The 5,730-nt window shown below is 35.3% G+C and overlaps 1 non-coding gene across 1 annotated transcript; it reads right to left on the bottom strand.

Annotated features, from left to right (window-relative positions):
* Positions 1-2,772: 2,772 nt before the first annotated feature.
* On the bottom strand, positions 2,773-2,936 carry LOC145292457 (U1 spliceosomal RNA). Its single transcript, XR_013869592.1, has one exon. It is a non-coding gene; the product is annotated as a U1 spliceosomal RNA (small nuclear RNA).
* Between the last annotated feature and the right edge of the window lie 2,794 nt (positions 2,937-5,730).

The following is a 5,730-nucleotide window of genomic DNA, read 5'->3' as shown; positions in this document are numbered from 1 at the left end:
CATTTGCGCACTGTTCAGCAGGAAGAGAAAAAATATTTCCCCATGGGGCATCTCTGATAAGATCTCTGATGGCTTCCCAGTCAGCCTTTTTATAATATCTCGTTGTTTTGAGCACTGGCTCTTTAGTTTTAGGTCTAGAATTAAGGGCGATTTCTACCATTATCACTGCATGGTCAGCGTTCCCGAGTGGGCTGTCAGCATTTGTTGTACAATCCTCGGGAACTGTAGTCAGAAACAGATCTAGAAGTGATGCTTGTTGTTCTTGCTGGTCAGAGAAACGAGTTGGAAACGTAACCATTTGTGATAGGGAATGAGATATAGCAAAACTATGTGTTGTGCTGCCAGCTGCATGCAAGTTTTTGTGGTGAGCATTAAAGTCACCAAATACATGTACCTGTGCACTAGTGTCAAGGGAGAGTGCTGTGTCTATGCTGTCAGAGACTTTGTTTATTATGGTGCAGTCCTGGGTTGAGGGAGATCAGTAGAGAAAATAATAGTAGCTAATGTTATGTTGCATGTTTAGTCTAAAGCACATAAAGGCTTGATCGCCCGATTCTAGGTTTGTTTCTCTAGTCAGGGGGAGGGTGTTACGAATGTAGACTCCAAGTCCGTGCATATGTCTGTCAGAGTCCTTATGGCAGAGTAGAAGATAGCCAGGCATGTTAAAGTAGTTAGAGGGGATGGAGGAGTGTAGGTCAGTCTCGCTTAGTGCTAAGATATCTGGGGTATTTGTTAGGAGAAATGCTTCAATATCAGCTAAATTAGTTCTAAGCCCACGGATATTAGTGAATGCAAGCCTCAAGGGAGGAGGTGAGTTAGATTTGTTTGTCCTTAGGCCTGGTTTAAGCTTATTTTTTTATTGTGCTGTCATGTTTTAAAGAGTTTCAGTTAGGTGAGGGGGAGCTGAACAAGAGGTTATGTAGGGTAACAGACATACAACACAAGTAGACCATTTGGTGACCTTTCTTCAACTAGCACTGTGGCCTCGGGAAAGCCCATCGGGGATGAGTGCAGGGTCCCTTTCCATGTGCGACATGGCACTACAAACATCCCGATATTATACAACTGTTGATGGAGCAGCCGCTCTAAGCGCTAACAAAGAGTTAGGCCGCCTGTACTACTAGTCGGAAACAGCAGCCAGGAACTGTCAATTCAGTACCCTCAGCTTATCAGAAGAAGATCACCCCAATCTAATTGCACAGGCATGCTTGGTATTCAAGCACTCCCAAGTGCCCAGTTATGAGGGGTGAGATGTGTCGGGAGTGGGGGAACGGCATTCAGTGCCCTAGACAAGAAACAAGATCTACCACTAAGTGTTTTGTCGATTCACTTGTGATAGTGTCCCTGCGCCTGACTAATAGGCAAAGAAGGAGTATCGAAGCCGGCGATAGACAGAGCCTATCTTCTCCTTAAGCAATTTAGGTAATTTGTTTGAGTTACCAGCTCTAGGAAGGTTGTTGTCCAAGACTAGAGAGGCCTCCCTCCCCTTTGGTTTAGTTTCAGAGTTTTCCTTCTCCTAGACGGGTGATCTGGGAAGATCTACTGGGTCCATCAACCCTGAGAGGGTTTGCTCCGCGCCTGGGTCCTACTCCAGGTATTTCTGTGACCCCGCGTTGTTAGTTAATGTTAAAGGGTTAGTTTGTAGAGGTTATATATCTAATGAATAGTTACACTCCTCAAAGTGATTTAGGGGCATGCAGTGAAAGCGGTTTTGTGGGGAGGCTTGTTAGAAAAGCGTTAGTGTGGATTAGGATTCTTACCTGAGGTTTCCTATTTTTTTTTTTTTAACTTTATGTTAGTTTAGGTTCAGGATAACGTTATAGTTTGAGTAGGTATTAGGAATTGAGCTAAGAAATTTAGCCCAGTCACTGTATTTTTAGGTTTACGTAGGTTAAGGTGTAGGTGCAGTACACTCAGGGTGTAACTGGAGGTACATTTTAAGTTATGGTGTATTTCGTATGTATAATTCAGTAAATAGATATTTGGGCAAGTTTTCAGTAGATGCAAATAGAAGTTGTGTCAGTATTTCTACTATTGAGGGGGAGATAATTTCAGTTTTCATTTAAGAGTCATAGAGAGTTTTGCATGACAGGGAGTATCGGATTAGGTTTAGTATTGTTTGTTGCAAAACCATCTAGGAAGAGGCAATTGTTATGTAATGAAGATCGCTTTGCATCCGAGTGCATACTTACTGGATAGGAATGAACTCTAATGTATGTCAGGGGGAGAAATGTATAGATGTTTAGTGAAGACTGTTAGGCGGTTAGTATGTGAAAGTTAGGAGCTGGAGGTTAGGGATTCCACTACTAAGGCGTGGGGTTTTAGTGGCAGCTAGAGGGGGGGGGGTAGATTGTTAGCTTTCAAGGGTCAGGGTTATTTATTATTTTCAAAAACAGTAAAGTTTCATTTGGATTTAGTTTACAGTATTGTTTTAGCTTGGGAGAAAATAAAATCTTCCTTCCTTTCTTTCTGAACCAATTTTGCACAAAAATAATGCATATTATTTGATGATGTTTTGGTTTTCATTTAATTATCTTGGTGAACACGAATCTCAACCCGCACACATAGAAATTTATTATGGATATTTTCTATACATATGTTTATAATATTTCTGAAATATTACTACAAAATTATTGAAATTGTAATTATGTAAAGTTAACAAAATACAATTACGAGAGGGTGACCAAAAAAAAAAACTACACGGGCCCCATATAGACTGTTTTTTTTTTTTGTCTGAAGAGAGTTGTCAATGTTCTGATTTTGGATTAGATATCGGGGTGAGCGCGAACGCAGACCCCACACTTAGAAATAGCGCACCCGAGTCGTCCACATTTGGGACGATCGCAAAGGTCAACCCAACCGTAGTGCAATGGAAGGGCCTCGCTCTGGGACAACGGCCTGGATGATCACCGTTAACCCCTGTGCCAGGTAAGTAGGTATTTATTTGCTTCCCCACGTAAGCAAAATGTGACACAAGGTCGGTTTTATGTGAGGTGAAGGGGGAGGGAGGGGAAGGGGATGGTACATATAGGGTTGCCCCTACATGTACCAATAACCAATTGCCACAAGGGCAATGGTACCGACACATATTTACAACTTAACAAAATACATTCAAACAATTTCAACAACATTAACACTTTACAACTTTTACATTCACCAATACCGACATTTTATAACAAACAATTTCTCACCATTTAAACTTTTTTTTTTTTTTTTTTTTACAAAGGCATCACCACATTATCAAGGCCCAGAGGCCACTCAAGGATAAGGGTTAAAGAGTGTACAGTAGAAATTGGTCAATATAGTAATCATTAGTAATGAAAATTTGGTAAATTTAATAACTTATATGGAACGGCTCATCAAGAACTTATTTACTTTAGACTTGAACACAACCATATTGTAGTCAGCCGGAAAGCAGGAAAACGGAAGACAATTCCACAGGCGTGCAGTTCTAAGAAAGAAGCTTTGTTCATGGAATCTACGTTTAGGTTTAGGCACAGATAAAGAGTGGGGGAAATTATTGATAGTGTTTACAGCTAGACGAGTGTTTCTTGTGAAAGTTTGGCGAGGGGGGACCATAGATTGTCTTATCAACGTTTTCATATAATACGACATTTCTTAAATAAATACATATTTTACCGTAGTAGTCAATGTCAAGGTCGTTTACAAGCAATCAACAATAATTCATTTGGAAGCTTCGTCAAAAATATAAATGAAAAAAAAAAACTTATTTTATTTTAAAACAAAAAAAAACAACCATATCTTTTTTATCATATTAAACTATTTCTTTAAAAATTCGCTTTAGTTAAGTTGTGTTGCCTCCCCTGACGTTCTTATAAAAAAAAGAATACTTTGAGCTTTTGTATAAAAAATAAATTAAATAATCACTATTGTTTATATGTAGACCAAATATTATTATAAATGATCTTTTATTTATTATTTCTTTTTTTTTAGAAATTCAATATGTAACTAACATTCCGATTGAATGTGTTTTATGTGTTGTTAATGACCCCACCCACGCACGATATAGAAAAAAAATAATCAGAAGAGTTATCTCCCCTTAAAAACAGCATTTTCATTTCCAGTAAACTGACATTTTCCCTTCTCATTTTTTTTATATGTAAATTAATTATTCCAAAAACTAATTTGTTAATTGTTTTTTTTTTAAGTATTCAGTCAAACAATAATTTTGATTGTAAATTTCAACTTACAGTTTAAATTTCTTTTCACCTATAATACGCTCTACTCTCTTTTATTTGTGTATTGAGCTTTTATATTAGGTTAGGATTAAAATATCTTTATATAAATACTGATATTTATATTAGATCGAAGTTTACCATTGATTATATCAGGTAAGCATTGTGTCTCCTTTGAATTCACTCTCTCTCTCTCTCTCTCTCTCTCTCTCTCTCTCTATATATATATATATATATATATATATATATATATATATATATATATATATATATATATATATATATATAAAAGTAAACGTGTCTGTCTGTAAGACTAATTTTTTAAAACCTTACCATAACATTTACTTTGTAATTTAAAAAAAAAAAAGTCGTAAAAAATGTAGAAAAAGTTGCCGCAGCTTCTTTTTCTTTTTCTGTTTCTTTTTTTTTTTTAATATTTTCATCTAATGGAAATATCGTTGGTTCGTCAAACGATTCTCTTAATAATCGCGTAAAGAGTACATTTTGTAGTATTACTATTATCAACTTTGTTACATTAAAAAAAATTCGTCGCAGATTTCTTTTTTTTTTAATGTTTTGATTTAATAAAAATATCGAAGCATCGAGCGTCTTAAATTATAATATGAAAAAATGAACGAATCTTTTAGTAAACAAGAGTTGTCTCCCTCGCCACAATGATAAATTGTAGCAGGCTCGAAACCGTACCGCGAAGGAGGAAAAGAACGTGAAAAAAACAAAAACAAAAAACAAAACAAAAAATTAAAAAATGTGACGTCTTTATCATTGCGTTCATCGCCAAACCTGAAGCGGCGTAATGGTTTAAATAAAGGCTAGTCAATCGGAAAGAGGTGCTAACGTTCGAAAATATCGGCGTAAAAGCGACCCTTCCTTGTCGAAAAGTGCTCAGTCGAGGGTGAAGGAATTAACGTCTTTAGCCAATTTTTCGGTATTTGTCGCCTGAAGGGTCGAACTTCAAAACGATACGGATTTCGTTAAAATCCTTCGCCCCTGTCAAAAGCTTTAGGCATACATACATACATACATACATACATACATTTAAATAGATGATATTTATATTATAGATTATTTATGACAAAATTATGTGATAAAATCTGCGAAAATTTTAAATTATTTCTGTAAATATTTAGAAATTTATTTATAGAGATGTAAATTATGAAAATTTAATTTACTTTTTTGAAATAAAAATATTTCCATACAAATATATTTTAAATATTGAAAAAATATTTACAGAAATGTAAAAAATAAAAGTTTATTATTTTTTTATTGCTTCATAATAAAAAAAAGGAAGTGGTTCCATTTAGTTTCGTTTTTCGTTTAATGCTTAATAATTTTCATTTCATATTTCAGTGAATCGAGTCAACTTCAGGCGTCTTAACTTTGCATACTGAATCTGTGGATATAACCACACATGTTTAGTTCTCTCTGTCTACCTCTCTCTCTCTCTCTAGCTATATATATATATATATATATATATATATATATATATATATATATATATATATATATATATATA

This window comes from Euprymna scolopes, chromosome 13 (genome assembly GCF_053919585.1).
Source record: "Euprymna scolopes isolate OS-2025 chromosome 13, ASM5391958v1, whole genome shotgun sequence".
NCBI lineage: Eukaryota > Metazoa > Mollusca > Cephalopoda > Sepiida > Sepiolidae > Euprymna > Euprymna scolopes.
This window is presented reverse-complemented; position numbering and strand designations above follow the sequence as displayed.